Below are 17,980 nucleotides of genomic sequence, written 5' to 3'. Positions count from 1 at the left end.
ACCATGACAACACATTGCTAGGAGTCATGGATCCAATATCTCAAACACTTTATCCACTCTCTGCACTACAGCCTTGCCCTGAGAATACTCTTTGGTTTTAATTTGAAAAGTCAGCAGCTCCTTTTCCACCATCATGCAGACAACAAGATCCTGGAGCCTAATGAAGTTGGGTTAAAAAAAAAAAACCAAAACACACCAAACCAAACAAAAAAAACCCAAACCCAGAATGCCAATACAGAATAAAATTATTGTTGCCAGTTGCTTGTCTTCCACTTTTTTTCTGTATCTCCAGAGCTTAGCAACTTCATTGTCCAGTCCTCTAATCCAGGTCTAGAGAATGATCAGATCTAATGCCAAGAAGTTTCTAGCTTTTTTTTAAACCCAAGTTGTTTCAGGCCTGGGCCAAAGACTCATCATATGCCAAGTTAAACGTGAATGGAGGGATCTTGGGTGGTAGGGTAGAGTGTAAGAAGGAACAAGCCACTGACTGACAGGTTGATGGCAATAGAACCTGGATTTTCTGCAAAGTCTCTTTTCTAACTACATCCTTTATCCCCATTTTCAGTTTTATCACTGCCATGATTAACACTTCCTCTCTGCATAATGACTCAAAAAATCTTTTGCAATAGGCAAGGTCAGTCTACGGTGCGACACTTCTGAATTGCTATTACAGCCTTTGCCTTTGCTTTTGCCTGTCTACCTTCACCATTCAGTTCTGACTTTCTGGCTTTCACTCACCCCCTATAGGCAGGTGAAGAAGCTATAACAAAAGTTTGAAGCTGAAGTATTCAAAAAGCTTTCCCTTTTGTAAAACATAAGGAAAAACATATCAAAGGGTGCTGGTTAGCATGTTTCACTTCATGTTTCAACTTGCCGTTTTGTTCTATTTCTACTGTAGTTTTAAGAGGTATTTTTGACACAACAGGATAACGTGTTGTAGCAAAGCTCATGTGCATAAATGGTGACTATCTGGCTGAAAATAATTTATTTGCAAACCAAAAATGAACATCAACTTTGAAAGACTCCTGGACACCTATAAGGAATATCCAAGCAAGATAAAAAAATTGAACAAACTTAAGAGTTTAATGCATTTACTTTCAGAGCCACAGGTAAGAACTCTGCAGTAACAGGTATAAGAATCATCCCACAAAAAGGCCAGAGGCATTTCTGGGATATGAAGTCGGAGCCAAACGCCAGTACCTAAAGTCCCATGTACTGAATTGCCAAGATTTGTCATCAACTATTTCCTTGCTAGTGTCTACAAATACAGAAAAAGTCGATTACGCTTTATTACGCTCCCCACTTTGTGGCATTACTACATATACACAATAGAGCAACAAAAATTAAGTCAGCGTAAAGAGAAAACAGATGAAAACCAGCAGAAATTCACACTCAATACCCTAACCTCCACAGCATTCTGGGGCGAGATGAGGGTAGAAGAGACATACTTGTGACACAGACCACCACACATGATTCTACTCAAACCTAACCTAGGATAATACGAACATTTTGTAAAAACCACATGCTTCAAGATTTATTAGAATTGAAGGGACAGGCATAGATCAAATCCTGGGAAGGCCCTAGGTTGGTCACTGATGTGTGAAAAATCTACCTCAATCAATCAATAACATTCTCTGGTAAGCCCTTTGAAAACAGGTCTGTTTCAATCTCATCTCAGCTGTCTAAAAAACTAAACCTGTCCTCACAGCTGCACACATAAATACACAGCATTTAACTTTAACACACAGACTATGAGAAATGTTTAACAGGAGACTGGATCCAAATTTTTGGGGGTATCAATAGGTTTGAACAAGCCCTTTGGAGACTTCTTCCATGGCTCTTCAAAGCACTTTACACACCTCCACCAACCTGTGTTAGCTGCTGAATGCTTTTCAAGCTTTCACTGTTTTTAATAGGAGGCTCTGAACACTTTTGAAGAACTGGCCACAGCTCATCCTCTAGGCAGCATTGCAAAGCAGAGCAAGATATTCCTGTTTTAGGAATCTGAAATGCCTATTTGCAGTGCAGACAATTACTGTTCTTGGATATACCATCATATACAGGAGATAGTACCTATAGACTGAAAAAAATTGCAGGTAGCATTTCTGAAGAAAACTGCAGATGCAACTAGACAGAATTATATTTAAACAGAGAAGAAAATAAGAGAATACTTCTAGAGTCAGAAGGTGAACTAGAAAGCTCTAGTCTTATTTGTGTGTCTGGTGATTACACACTTCACTCTGATTAGATATATGGCTTTTACAAGTAGGCATGGTTTTACGCTGTCACTGTTTAGATGAGCTAACACATGCTACAACTACAAACCAAATATCTACACTAGGGTTTTATCCATTATTAAGAAAAACTTTCTTCCTAGTGAAGTTAATATTATGCCTTGGATTTGAGGACCAAAAATGCTGATTAATTACATTCCTGTTATTCAAAACCCTGTAGGCAGCAGCAAAACTGTCAAGAGGTGCCTTAATTCTGTACTATTGCTTCCTTGGGAAAGTGGACAACCTGCAGTTTTGAAGAGCACTAACTATTTGTGGCTGAAAGTCCGTATGTTAGCTCAACAGAAAAATACAGTACCTGGGGTTCCTTCTGTTGTCTTTCACTTTCAGAAGACAAAAGAACAGACACGACACACCAGTATCAGAGATACTGAGTAAAGGAACAGAACAAAACAGGAAATCCTTCCTTCCAATAGCTGAAAAGCAATAAATTTGCTACAGATTAACTCAAAATTGCAAATAAAGAATTATCCCTATTCACATTAAAGTGAGTCAAGAAATCTTGACTTCTGACTTCCCTATTCATTTGTAAATGTCAACATGCATCTCACACCAGAGTCCAGGGCCCACATGTTCCAGTGGTTGCTGCAACTGCCTTGAGGTAAATGAGCAGGTCAGGAGGAGCCTGTCTTGCTCAGTGTACTTGGACATTTCCTGGAGTGGTACTATCCAGAAGTGACAAATTCTTCTCAACTGCAGGATGCCATTTATTGTACCTTATTCTTCCAACAGTCCAGAGCCTGAGCATTTAGCAAACTTTAGTTCACAACTGAGTCATATTTGGCTATATGGCCTTTAGTCAAATATTTCAACAGGTTTTCAGTGATACCCATTATATTTATAAACACCACAAAACATACATAAATAAAGATTCAACTGGACAGATGAGAATGTCTTGTTTTCATTGCACTTGCCACACAACCTAAGAACCACACCAAAAAGCGGCTGCATATAAATGGACTATTAAAACAGAGAAAACTTTAATTAAGTGCCTGTAGAGAAGTTTAATTTATTTTTATTAAATTACACAACCAAAGACTACATATTACAGTCTCGAAGATTTCTTTGGGAAATGACCCATCAGTAGCAATTTTATTGCATTTCTACTTCCTGCATTTCAAAATTTCCATGAATATTTAACAGAAACTCTAGACACACCTTTCAGAGAATAGCAAAGTCTAACCATTGAATTTCCCATTTTAAACACTACAGATCACTGGGAATAAAAGTTGCATAACTAGTATCAGGAAAAACAACTACACCTTGCTAATTCTGTGCTAGCAAAACTACTGTTAAACTGTAAAAACCAAGCTGGAACAATTACAGAAGTTAACCAAGTTGCTGCAACAGTTTCTTAAAAAACAGAAGTGAGAAAACTAGAAGAGTTACAACTAAGTATATGATACTTAGTTACTCTTCCGTATACTAGAAGATACCTCCTCAGACACAGAAGATTCTTAAATTCAAGGCCAGTAGCAGCTATCACTGTTTTAACAGATGACCAGAGTTTCTTTCACTAGCCTACTAAGGTTCCACAAGGTTTCAAGTCCTACATAACCCAGTGCCAGCAAAGAACAAGAAGCCCATGCTTGAAAACCCACCAGAGAGCCAGCTGCTGCAGGCTAACCACCTTAATTTGTACTGTGTCTATTTGACTTGAGAAAATTTCATGTAACTCTCAATTCTACTTAAAAAAAAAAAATCTTCAGTTTTCCTCATGTTTCAAGAAATTTCAGGAGATTAAGAGTCATTTTACATAAAACATTCCTTTCTCCTCGTATGCTTATACCTCAGAAAAGGTTGCTGCTCTTTGGCATTGCTAATGAAATACATCTTATACTGCTGATTATTTATTGGAAATCACAAGTTATTCAAACACCTTTTTTTATTTCAATCTAAAAGTTTCGCTTTTTCAGAATAGTTGTTCCAGTTCTATCTAATGAATATATAAATAAAATGAACCAGTTAACATCAGTTTTTCTTCACTGAGACCACAAATAAAAACTACATTATGGATATTATTATCTGTTTTGTCTGGGCACATCTACATTCAGGTATAATATTGACCATAGGCAGAGTAGCTCATGCATAAATAAATACAAATTCAAATTCTTAAATAAAAGCCTGAGCCAAGGCTGAACTTAACTTATTTAGAGCATTTTTTTCTTTTTTTTTTATACATATATATCATTGCATAAAGTTAAGCCAGTTGCACCACACCTAGTACACACACAGGATATTAAGCAGAAATACCATCCCTAAGTAGTTGCTAACAATATTCAAGAGCTCCAAACTTTTGAGATAGTACCTATAGTGTCCTAGGCTGTGTGTATAGTGTTTGCAGAACCAATCAGTGACAATGGCTCAATTGTACAAGCAGTACTGGTGTGCTGTGGCCTTCATAGGCTCCTATATTTAGTCAGAAAGTGAAGCAAAGTGTTATTGTGAGGTTCTAATTTACCAATTGCTCCAAAACATTAGTCAGATTTCCAAACATCCACAGCATGAAATTTCAGGTTTGTCTCTACAGGTATTAGGGTGTTTATAGTAACCATATAACTTCCTTTCTCCATTTAAGAAGAAATGCATACATGTCACACCTCGCGCAATGAGGTGTTTTCCTTTATTAGATAGAAATGTCTTTCGTACCTCAATTTGAGGTAAGGATAGTCCCTAAACCTAGGGAAGACGACATACTATTTGCTGCATAGACTGTGCCCTTATTTCTGAAGGAGTACAACTGTCCATCTGCCTATGGCTTAAAACATTGGAAAACTATAAAAGCACAGATAAAACATTATTTTGCAGAGTAAGGCAAGAGTCAGCTTTTCTTCATAACACCACATGAAGCCAATAACTTACTCTTCATTACTGTGTGTTCTATTGCTTTCTAGGGAAGGGAAGAGCTATTCCATTCTCTTAACAGTCTATCATTTTAACACAACTTCCCAGTGTATTTCTTTGTTAATGGAGGAGCACGTGAGTACACCTAACATTGTTTCTCGGCAATGCCAAGTGTTCAAGTACAAAAATGTTTTTAAATAAAGAGTTTGTTAGCAGTTCAGTCTGATAAAGAACTAACATGAGTGCTTTTAAAGGAAATGGAGATTTAGGGGGAGGAAGGGGAGGAAGAGAGTTGTTTGTTTCAGTTGCAGGAAAGATCAAAATGAAGACGTTCAGGTTGAAAAGAGAACATAAAAGATGACCTCAAATTGGAATTTCCACTCCCTAAATCTGCAAACTTAAGTCCCCTTGTTAGTCTTCATCCTTCAAACTTGAAGTTTTCAAAGTTATCCTAGAGGGGTTTTCAGGGCTTATCTTTTTATCCTCTTTAAGAGAGACACTACTCTGTTTCCCCCAGTTACAGTCCCTTCTAACAACATTACAGAGCTTTCCAATGCAACAATACTAGAACAATTCATGAAAACAGAACTGAAGAAACAGAGACATATACACCAGAACGCAAGAATGTTATTATTCAGGCATTTCTTCACAAACACTTTAGAAAGATTTGGTGTTGAAAGTGCTTTTGTAGTCAGATAAAACAGACATACATGCAAGTCATTTTCCCCCTGAAGTCTAGCAAACAGGATTTTAATCACCAGTGGAAAATAACTAGTAGTTAATAATGAACAATATTAGGAAAACTCCCTCCCCCCATTTCAGACATCTATACTAATAGAAACAAAGGATATCCTTTCTCTGAAAAACCTTTTCCTGTGGAGTCCCTTTTTCTTTAAGGCTATATGTCTAACTGTTTTGGCAGAGGGATGGATGAGCTGAATGTGTCTCCTCAGTGAGCTGAATGCCTCTTCTATCAAAAGATGTAATTATTCCTTTTAAAGCAGAGAACATATAAGCTTGCATCATTTTGCACATGTTTTTCCTCCACTGAGCAAGAGCAAATATAAAAGAGACTAATTCTTGGCATTAAAAGAGGAAGTACTACAAATAAGTATTGACTTTTAAAGTTCAGAAGGACTGCTCTAACAGCCAGATTTTTTTCTCTTTTTTTCCCCTCTGATTAGGAGAGAATTCCTCAGGAACCACAAAACCAAAGTATACTTTAGACAATATGAAGTGGCCAATACCTGTTGTAGAAATGCTGAAAGACACAAGAGTGATCCTATTTTAAATAAGTCTGGGACACATTTCACCACTGCTATAAGATGATGCAACTTCATTAAATCAAGAAGTTACATGCACTTAAACTGGCAATGACCCCTTACCTTACAAAACAGTTTATTGTTCTCTCCACAGCAGGTAAAGACTCTCTTGGTGGAGTGAGTGATACATTTTTATTGAGTCAGTCTCACCTTACATAGACTGCCTTATATGTTTAGTCTTGGTTTTCATTTGAAAGAAGATATTTTCAGAGACCTTAAAAGCAAATTTGACTTTTTTACTTCTTGGCAGAAGGATGTTAGGTCTCTCCAGCACCCACAACTACAAAGAAGTGGTAAATTCAGAGTTTACCAAATTAGACTTAATTCCTTATTACTCAAGAGCCAGGAGTTCCTCTGTAGCAATTATAGGCAAGTTGCATCCCTTTGGGCAGCACAGGTGAAACAACAGGAAAAGAGATTCTTTTACTATTCCTGAATTTGAGAGAAGTAATCACATCCAAAGAGTTCACTTTGTTAAGGTCATTAATCTTCCCTAGTGCTCTCACCTGATTTCAACTCTGAATCTAACTCTTACCCAACACAGCTCAAACCCCTGTACCTTGGAAGAAAAAGCAGCAACTTCTTATCCCTCCCCTCTGCAGAGTACTTTGAAGTTGTCACTTTCAAACATATCCACAATTATGTATTTGCAAAAATCAGTCTTGAAAGACGGAAAAAGGTACACAGTCCGAGGGAAAGACATTTACTCCTACTTAAGTCATTCCCTGGACTAGCATCTGAAGATACCAAAATAGAAAAGTGCTAGAAACTGACACTTCAAATAGCTGCCTCCTTTCTTCCATGCAGGTGGGAGATGTTCCAGAGACCCACATAAACTGATGGGAGATTAAACCTGTTTAATTGCCTAGCATCACATTATCTCACACTAGTGGACTGAAGGGATGTATGTGATGTAGTCCAACATACTGGACTTCACAGTGCCAAACTGTCCTAGAAAGGAGAGTTAGCATCCACAAGAAACTGACCTTTCAAACAGGCAGTTTCATATACAAATTTTATTAGCATCAGAAAAAAGGTTAGAAACAAACATTAAAGATAAACAGAAATTGTGGCTTCTCTGGACTACCTTTATATCAGTTTTCCTTACAATGTACTAAACATCATAGTCTTTGGAGTACACCTGATTTGTTTTTTCCTACCTGTGTACCAAAAGAAAGAGAGGCTGACATAACCCCAAGGATTTCACCAGTTCTCAACTACCATGATAAAGTGCAAGCACAGTACAAGAGCCTTTAATTTCGCTTATGTAGTTTATGTCAGAGGTAAACTGCACTCACTTTATTACACTGAAAAAATGCAAGTGTCCCCTTTGCGCATAAACAAACTCAGACTTTGATACTTTTAGTTACATAAAATCTTTAGCACAAAGAAAATCACTATCCAGTCAATTATTCACTTATACTTGGGTTTCTGCTCAAATCTTTAAGTCACACTGATATACATAGATTTTCCTGCATATTCTAACCACATTTCCTCTTGTACTTTCTTTTGAAATTCTCAAGGCAGTCTGATAACCAACTCCATCCTCTACAATGAACTCAAAGATGTTGTATTTCAAAACAAGTATGTCACCTACATTTTTGATTTGTAACTCATTTTTCCCAGCATATACATTGTTTTACTTTGAATGTCTGTTCTTATCATAACACTGAAGTTGCTGCCCCCCTTAAAAAAAAATTAACGAGGAAGAATCAAAAGAGCTAGATTTATGATAAACTACAAACTATGCTCTGACCAAAGTCATACGATTACAACAGTAGAAGTTTTAATTTTTTTTTCCCCACTGACATAGACCCAGGTTTGGCATAAACAAGTTTTCATCAGCAACAAAACAAGATTATTTGGGAATTTCACTGAAAAAGGTTGATTTCTAAAAACAAATTATTTTCAAAGCAGCTTTCTGTTTGGAGGTGCACAAAAACCTAGGTATGATTAGGCTGGAGAAGTGTGCTTGGGTTTTTTTTAATCCTAAAATACAACACGTATTGAGACTCTTGCATAGCTTGGTCATATCCTTTTCCTTACTTTTGTATTCAGTTGCAAATCTCTTGTGGTATGAGTCACATCTCTCTAAAAGCATGCATACAGTAGTCAGCAGAATCCCCTGATCGTATTAATGCACCAGAAAGAAAAACTTTTCTGTTACTAAAGGCACCTTAAAAAAAGGGAGTCAAGGTTCATCAGAAACAACCCAAAGTCCATTAAAAGTAAATAGCAGTTTGAAATTAATGTAGTTATGAGACGTGGAAAGAGTATCTGATTGGAACGCTGATGTTCTAAATCAAGAGTCTCAAAAATAAGAGGGCTGAGCTGGCAAATGGCAGCCCTGCTGTAACTGAAATGTACTGTCTTGCTATATTTAAAGACAATACCTCAACAGTTAAGTATTAGAACATTTTAAGTGAGATAAATAAGCATAAGACACAGGCAAATATCCTTGGTTATTTAATCATCCTGAAAGCAGTGTGGAAGTGTGAGGGTGAGTTCAAAGGTCAAACTCTTCTTTCAGCTTCTTGCAAAGAAAAGAAAGCTTAGCCCATTTTACCTTGGGGGGGGGGGGGGGGCAGACGACGGGGACTGTTCTTTCCATATGCCAGCACTAGTTACAGCATTTCATAACACAGGAAAGAGGGAGTGTATTTACATACACAGTGTATGGAATCTTTTACTAGGACAGTGAATTCCAAATCAAGATTCAGGTTAGAAAGAGTTGGGACAACAGAAAGTCCCAAAGAACAAAGGGAAGTTAAAATTTACTTAATATTTCCCCAGAGCTTCTTAATTACAAACTCTCAGATTGTTCTAACTAAAAGTTTATTATAAGCACCGTTTTGAAAGTCCAAGTGAAACCCACAGCTCCCTTTTAAAATTATTTCCCCCTGATCACAGTAATAACTTAGCACTTTGTTCATATAAAATATGATATTAATCTATCAACATAGTTCTAAATGAAAATATAGTAGTAAGGAGAAGAAGATAGATTCTGAAGATTAGAAATAAGTGCTCAAAAAGGAATTTTTTGAGTGTGACCTCATGAAAGGGGAAACCAAAATGAAGTAACCTTTTGTGTAAGACAGTCTGATAAAAGGTGCTAAAGTTTATTATCTTCCTCTTTCTAGCCCCTACCTTAAATCTTGCTCTCCCCACCCCTACCAAAACAAAGCAAAACCAAAACACATTATTCACTTAAAATTAAGAAGAAGGGAAAAAAAAAAAAAAAAAATCCTCTAATCCAAAGCCTGGAAGCCATTCTCTAAAGATTACTTAATATGAAACTTTGTTTACAAGATACAAATATAGCCTTCTTGCCACATTCAAAACCAGAAAACATCCACATATTTAAAGAAATGTTTTTTCTATTTTGATCAACAAGGACGTAGGTATTCATTTTAAATTTAAATTCGGCCCCAATAGTGCCATATGAATGTTTTAAATTCATATATGATATGCACTGTTTAAGAATGTTTAAACAAAGGAAGTAGGAAAAGCCTTAAAATACACAGCAAAACTTAATGGCTTCAATTTTAAAATATATACTGATTGCAGCATGGCAAAATTATTCTCTTATGCTTACAGCCAGTCTTCAGAAAGAATAAGTGCAGTCAGTGTAGTAATTTGTCCCACTGGAAATTCTGTATAAAACATCTACCTAAAATAAACAAGGCTTCGCAGCAAGAATCGTCAGTTGCCATTAAGGACACACCTTAAAGTTCTTACCACACAGTAACTAAACAAGTACAAACTAGTGGTGACTGTTTGCTACTTTTGTCTTAAAAGTTAATGAGATCAATTCATTCCTCAGTATCAGATCTTAAGATAATTTTCTTAAAAATGCAAGAGACAAACAACCCCAAAACACGAATATCCAGGATCAGAATGCCTAAGGTTCTTGTAAAGACGAATATAAATATTAACATTTAAACCTGACACCAGTACTAAAAGGTAAAATGCTTAACTGCTCAGAATACTAGTGCTCTGGTACTGGAAGGCAGCTGTTGTTCCCCTGCCTTTTCTTTTGTTGTGCTTAATCTCATGTCAAGTCATTCAACCAACTCCAAAGCGATGAAGACATAATTGAACAACCTTAACTAAAAACTGATCTACTGTTCTTAAATAGCTATATATACCATTTAACGATTCAAAAAAGCTAACATATGAAAAAGAACCTATAGAATTTAAATCAGCAACTCTAGTGCATGCAGAAGAGTTGCTTGGCTGTAGGCCAAGCCAATCAATAATCACTGTAATAACCATGTTTCTAGAGTTATTTGTTTTTCATATTCATCATCCTAAAAACTTAAAGACAAAACTTGAAAACTCATACTGATTTCAAGAACAAGCTGTGAGATATAAAATCCAAATATTTTGCACAGAATTACAATATTTCTCATTAAAAAAATATGTTACAGGAAGATTAGTGATCACAAAGCCACATTCCTGCTACAGATCTTAAAATATTGACTCAGTTACAGAACTAGTAAAGGGGAAGAAAAAAAAAAAACACCCTCCTCCACCCTTTCCCTCCCCCTCTGCCAAAGAATGCAGTTTATCCTACTTATTTGAAACTGTCCTTTTATATTCTCCAAGGAAACGCTTAAACCTTACTGTGGACATCACAAATTAAAGTATTAGTCGTATTCCCAAACCTACAGTTAATAAGAGCTCCTAAGAGCAATAAAACATGGCGTTAAAGCATTTGCAAGCCATTGTCATAGCACTGTGCTCTGATACCTTTGCAGACACAAAACCAGCCCCCACCAACCAACAAGCATGTAAGCATTGGTCAGCAAGTCAATGCCTGCTATTCAACTTGTAGTTAGGCGTTTTATTTCTGTGTCTTCCAGATCATATCACTTCTGCATTTCAGGGCCTAATAAAATGTGAAGAATGATATGCTCCCTCTCTCTCCTTGCATCTGAAACTGCGTTATTTCCCTCTCTTCTTTTTCACACATTCTTACAAAAACTTCCCTTTTCACATACTTGTATAAGAAAATATTCACTGCATCTACTTCAGTTCCTATTTCTATTTTCGATTTTCACTAGATCCTTCTGCTACTGCCTCCCCCTCAAACCCACTGGCAGAAACTGATGTAGTTTTAAAGCTCTCAAGGTCATTTCAGAAATGGAAAAAAAAAATGTTGTTGCCTTAAAAAACCTTTAAACACACAAAACCCCTAAACTAAACCCTTTTCAAATTCAAACGCCTTTCATCAGCAGATCAATAACCCAACATAAAGATTTTTGTTCACCACCACTTCAAAACTATTACACTTCAATTCAAATACTTACTGGGAGTCACACAGCGCATTTTATGGGATGGCTCATTAAGAGTACATACAGACCTTACTTTGGCTGCAGGTTTTCTGTGTGGGAAACAAACAAACAAAAAAAACCCCACACCCAGAAACAGAAAGTCCAGTGGGTATCAGGGAACAGGAACGAAATACAATCTCTAGATATTCTAGAGTTTTATTGTCCTCGCTTGGCAACGTCTTTTGTTGCCCAAGAAGTCAGTTGAGGCTTATTTATTTATTTTCTAAACTTCCTATTCCCCTTAAAAAAAAAAAAAAAAAAGAGAAATACGATGCCAAAAAAATTACCAGGAGGGGCTTAGTCTTTAGAAGACAAAGGTAAACGAAACAAAAACTGGCAAAACGGATCAATAAACTTTTCATTAACAAGCCCCCTCCCCCCCCCCCGCCCCATGAGCCACTTACTACAAATCCTTCTTCCAGGAACATCTTTGAGTCACAAAGAAATAGTCTCTTCCCGCTCCACCCCCACCCGGCAGAAAAGCACCCCCAAAACCCAGGCTCGACGCCTCGAGTATTTAAAAGCAAATACCCAGGTATACAATGGAAGTTGGAGACACCTACTTGGGGGTGGGGGGGAGCAGGGGAGGGGGAGGCGATCCCGGGCAGGAGAAGGAAATTGGGGACAGCGAGAAGTTTACGGGTGGGAGGGAGGGAAGAAGGGTTTCTCTCCCTCCGCGCCCGCCGCTGCCTTTCGCTCCCCTGCCCGCCCGCGGGCGCTGCGGGCCGGCCGGCCCCCGGGGAGGGGGCGGCGGGAGGGGCTCGTTACCTGGGGGAGGGGGGGGGGGGGGGGTGGCCCGAGGTGGGCCGGCTGCCACACACCTGGCCCCCTCCCCGGCCCTTCCTTCCTTCCCCCCCCCGACCCCCGGGAGCCGCGTCCCCCCACACACCTGCCCTTCCTCCTCCTCCTCCTCCTCTCCCCCAGGGGCGGCCAGCGCGCCTCGCCAGCCTCCCAGGCGCCGGGACAGGAGGGGAACGGGCGACCCTGCTCTGAGGTGGAGGGGGGGGGGGCCACCCCTCTTCAGAGGGGAGGCGTACCCCCCCCAGATCCCCTCAAAACGTCCTAGAAGGCAGCTGCGCCCCCCCCCCACGCCCCGCGGTCAGTCACACCCCCAGTCCCTCACGGCAGAGACCGCCCCGAGGGGAAGGGGGCTGCGCCTCCCTCAGGTGCCCCCTGTGAGGTGGGAGGAGGGGGGGCCCCTGGAAGTTGACCCCCAGCCCTCCCTCACCTGTGCCTGAGCCGCCTCCCCGGCCGGCATCCTGAGGCGGGGGCAGAGGGAGGAGGGGAGCGGGGGCGGCCGCCCGCGGTGCCGCCGGAGCCCGGACTCGGCGGCGCTGGCGCTCGCGCTCGGGGCACTGTTTGTAAACCGCTCCCGCGGCAGCTGTTGCTCGGGCAGCCCCTCCGCTTGGCCACGCCCCGCCCCGCGTAAGCCACGCCTCCCGATTGTCGCCGGCCACGCCCCCTCCTCCTCCTCCTCCCAAGCCTCGGCGGGGCGGGCGAGCCCTTCGAGGCCGGAGGGGCGGCCCGGCCCGGCCCGGCCCTGGCGTTAAACAGCTGTGCCCCGGAGGGGTTGGGGGCGGTAGCGGGGGGCCCGGCGGCCTCCTGCCCGCCTAGCGTTGCCCGCCGTTTAGGCCCGGTGGTGCCTCGGGGCGGCTGGTCCGGGGCCTAGGGCGGGCGGGCGAGGCGAGAGCGCCGCGGCGATTGTTCCCTTTGTGGCGCCGCGCGCGGCGTGAGGGGAAAGCGCGGGAGTCGGCGAGCGGTGCGGCGGGCCCCCGCAAGGGCGGCGGGTCGGGGCCCCGGCGGGCTTTTGTGTTTTGTGATTCAGGGACGATGGGGGCGATGGTTATCTCCCTGAATCACAAAACGCGGCCGAGGGGAGCTCCGTAAAGCCTTCCCGTCGCCCTGGCGGGAAGCGAGCACCCGGCGGGGGCCATCACGGGCCGGATCGGTCTGGGCTGCTCCCAGAGCCTCGTCTTTGCAAATGTAAATAAAAAAACCGATGCGGCTCTCGAGTGTCGGCCGCGGGGTCCTTGAGGGGTAGAATGGCCCGAGCCGCGTCCTTCTGCCACGCCACCGGCAGACCCGGTGACCTCCGGCCGCGGCGGCGATGCTGCCTCCTCCTCGGGGGGACCGCCACAGAAACACGGCACTTTGCCGTGGACATCACCCCCAAAAGGCCAAGGAGCCGTGTATTTCGCGTTTCTTCTGGCAGCCGTCAGCGCTCAGCTGTTCCCTCTGGCTTAGCCTTACTTCTTCTCCAGAGGTGCGGACGCTGGAGCGGAATGAAACGCGGCGGACAAAGACTTAAAATACTTTTTTTTCGAGTATTCCGCTTGGAGCTGAGGAGCTTTTTAGGAGTTAAATGCAATCTGTAATACTGTTAGCGAAGTGCTTAATCTCTGCTAGACCCTGAGGTTAGCACCTTCTTCAAGTAAATGGGATAAGAAAGAGGTGAGTTTCCGTGTGGTCTCTCCTCTTGTTTTTTCCCCAAAGACACACCGGGACCTGTTAAAGTCAGTTTAGTTCACATCAGTAGGTTTAGATCACACCCAGGGGCTTATTTGCTTCAATATAAAAATCATCCTGCCCGAATGGAGGACATTTCTAAAATAATTGCAACTAAAATTATGGGGGGTGGTTTTATGTGCTTTTTGAAGTGTTCTCAAAATGTTCTCCCAGTCTAAAATGAGCAGCTCTCAGGTTGAAATTTAGGTCACTTATATGGCAAATAAAGATTAATCAAAAACATTACAGAATATGGTAATAGACTTACTCACCAGGTAATTCTGGAAGATGAAATATCTTTATTGGCAAATTTGAATCTTGCCTCACACTAACTTGAAACAGAATTCTTTTCATGAAAAGAAGGTCAAAACTGATAAGGTCAACCTTTTTAAATGTATGTGTTTAGGACCTGGCCCTGCAACTAAGTCTACAGGTAGACGGTGCACCCTCACTACTAGCTTCCTGGAAGTTAAAAAACCCCTGCGTGAATCAGCTGTGTGAACCAAGACCACGGGGTTTTACCTTAGTCCGCTTCTTCACAGGTTTCCAGGCGTTAAGCTCTTGGTCCTCCCGCTGCTCTGAATGGTCTGAGAGCTTTGAATTGATACAGGAGGAAACCGATGTAGGGCTTGTTGCACAATGAGCAATTTCAGTTGTTTTTTTAAGTGTGATTTTTTTTTTTTTTGCAGTATGATGTATCCGAGCACGGTGTTTATACATGCATGCAAAATATTCCACTGTATTGCAAGAGCTTCACATTTCTTTGTAACCTGCTGCACGCTAATTTGTACTATGTGACCAAACCTGATCCCACAAACACTCCTGAGTTTAGGCATAGGAGTAGGCCAGTACACTTCAGTGGGACTTGCTATGTAAGTTTAAGTATCGATTATCTACAAAAGGCAGCAGGGCAAGAAGAACAAAGTAGATTTTCACTGGAAATGGGTGTGGGAGTTACTAGTTTTGCTCTACCAAATGTCCTGAGTCACATGACCCTCTTAAAAATTGTGACTGTTAAAAAATTAGTCTTTTTATTGTCTTCTGATTTTAGCATTTTGAAAGTCCTTGTATTGAAGACTTACAAACAACTTCAGGGCCTAAAAAACTTTTAAAAATATTAAACTTGTGCTTTTGCCCTTAACTATGTCTCCTAAAAGGCTTGCAGAGTTAGGTTTTGCAATATTTCTTGTTCTCATGACACACCAAAACCCATTACTTCCCCCCCCCCCCCCCTTTCATTTTTTACCCCTTTTTAAAGATTGTACTTTTTCAGGTGAAATATACTGACCTTCTTGATCACAAGGGGCGTTTCACTGGAGCCAGGACTCTGGATGACTGTAAACATGATTTAACAGAGAACATAGAAGCCGTATGGTTTTTATCCACTGAGATATGGTACCTCTGTGGAAAACATAAGAAAATAAGAAGACTTTCAGGAAAAAATGAGAAGCTTGGAACATCTTAAAACTTTTCTTCTTTTTTCCTTTTTTCTCAAAATACATCATATAATATCACATTACATGACTGAAATGAAAACATCCAATTTATTTTTACAGATTAGCCACAATGACCTCTGTGATTTATGCTCATGGCACTGGAAATGTTTGATATGAGGCAAGGGCCAACTTCTAAAAATAAATCTAATATTTTCTTCTCCCTCTGTTTTGCCTTGTGTTGAGGACATTTGCTGCCATTCTGGAGAAGCTTCAGCAATCCATGTATTATGTATGAAGTAAAAACTTCTACAACAAATGCACAGGAAAGACTGACAGACCTGTGTTTACTGTTCTGCACTATATGTTACTACACAGTCTTGCAATATTAAACCTAGCCCCAAACTAGACTTTGGAACCAGGCAGCATGCCCGAAATTGTGATAATCTCCACCATAACAACAGAAAAAGATAAAATAGCATTGCCAAAAGCTGAAAAGTTTAGTTTCAGTCCCCAAATTCCTAATGTACTTAAATTTATAAGTTCCTTTAAATTACATTACGTACATTTACATTATGTAAAAGTCCATACTAAAAGTTTTGCACACTGGCTCAAGTCCTGCTCTTCTGCATAGTGCACACGAGAAAACCCTTGCTCTCAAAGAGAATGAAAACAGAGCTAGCTGATCAGGCAACAGGAAGCCTTTACCTAAATTTAAAGTCTTTCGAGGGTTACTGTGGATTTTTGTCTCAAACAACTGACCTGAGTAGCAAAATACTCGGTCTATACCTGGCAGCAGGAGATCGGCCAAGTTTCATTCTTTTGCACAGGGACTCTCTCATTTTAGATTCATATTTAGGCAGCTATTAAATCTGGCCCATCGTGTGGTTAAGGCACAAATGGGATTTAGGGGATCTGGGCTCAGTCCCAGCTCTGCCACAGACTTCCTGCATGATCTTGGGCAAGTCTTCTCACAGGGCTCACAAAATTTGGCAGGTTTGTTTTTTCATAAGCCCCTGCTCTAGCAGTCAAGTCATTACATGAAATTCTCCGTTCGCTGGCATGAACAGATAAATAAAGTAAATACGCAGCGTTTTAGCTTTTAAGGAGATAAGCTTGAAACCATGATCAGAGTGTAACCTAATGGCTCAAATTTAGAGAACAAATTTTAGACGTCCTTTTTAAAATTATTTTGGGCATCTGGGCCATGAGTGGGGATATAAAGTTCTGCAGTCTTCACTTCTGCACAACAATTTCTATTTGTAAAATCAGGATCGTTTCGCTTCTTTGCTTACAAAATTGTTCATAAATTTTGTGCGATGTTCAGATGACACTGAGACCAGAAAAATAGAATCTCTTATGAGAAGGCTTTATCAGTGTTTTGTGGCTTGTTTTTCGAATTTCCCATTTGCACAAATTACTCCTTTCAGCATTATTTCAGCAACGAGTAAAAGAAAATCCCGTCGTGTCAGATGATTCTCCTGGTTTTGCCTCTGCAGAAGCGCAGGCAGTAGTATGTTTACAGGAAACGCCTGCTGCAGAGGCACTCTGGTAGTTAGACACGGTCTCAGATTTGACTAACGTGCTCACATGATTAGATTTACTAAATGAAGACGCAGATGAGACAGTGATGAGAAAGCTGCAAGCAATCAGGTTCTTGCAACATCAGATAATCCGTGAAGCGACTTTGTGCAGTAACCATGCAGAAGGCTCCCCGCACCCTCCCCCCCAAGAATGTGCCTGGCTGTTGCATTAGTAACTATCTCTCAACCCATATTCAGTTACCAGGCTCCCTCGCATCAACAGCAGCTCTTTTTTTTTTTTTTTCCCCCCCTCTTTGCATTCTAGACCAAAGTGCTGCATTCTTTAAAAATGCAGTCGTAGGTATTTTTATGCTCAGCTAACATTTGAAGGTTTAGTTACTTTCTAAGCAGCACATTTAGCGTAGAACAGTTTATTTTTATAATGAGAACAAAATTGCAGGGTTTTTCTTTCACTGTTTTATACATCCTGTCTGTATAAACTCATAGATTTCAAATCCTGCGAGGCATGTTGACAGTACAGCTATTAAAGATTTTCTATTTGACCTTGATTTTGTTTTGTTTTCGCTGCGTATGAACTTTAACAGACTTGAAGCATGACACGTCTTTTCTTTTTACTTATCGCAGTACACGTAGGGTAGGAAAAGACATGTAAACAGCAGCCTGTTCAATAGCATGTAGATTTCTCAAAGAAAAGATATCACT

General features: G+C 40.8%; 1 protein-coding gene across 2 annotated transcripts in view; it reads right to left on the bottom strand.

Annotated features, from left to right (window-relative positions):
• Positions 1-13,180, bottom strand: part of ZNF217 (zinc finger protein 217) — a 28,847-nt gene extending 15,667 nt beyond the window's left edge. For both annotated transcript variants that reach the window (XM_069804935.1, XM_069804942.1), the window contains exon 1: positions 13,025-13,180. The gene's annotated coding sequence lies outside the window, so the exon portion shown is untranslated. The remainder of the gene's footprint in view (positions 1-13,024) is intronic.
• Between the last annotated feature and the right edge of the window lie 4,800 nt (positions 13,181-17,980).

The sequence above is a fragment of the Haliaeetus albicilla genome, chromosome 2, assembly GCF_947461875.1.
Source record: "Haliaeetus albicilla chromosome 2, bHalAlb1.1, whole genome shotgun sequence".
In the NCBI taxonomy this organism is placed as follows: domain Eukaryota; kingdom Metazoa; phylum Chordata; class Aves; order Accipitriformes; family Accipitridae; genus Haliaeetus; species Haliaeetus albicilla.
Note: the sequence above shows the minus strand (reverse complement) of the source record. Positions and strands in the feature narration are given on the sequence as shown.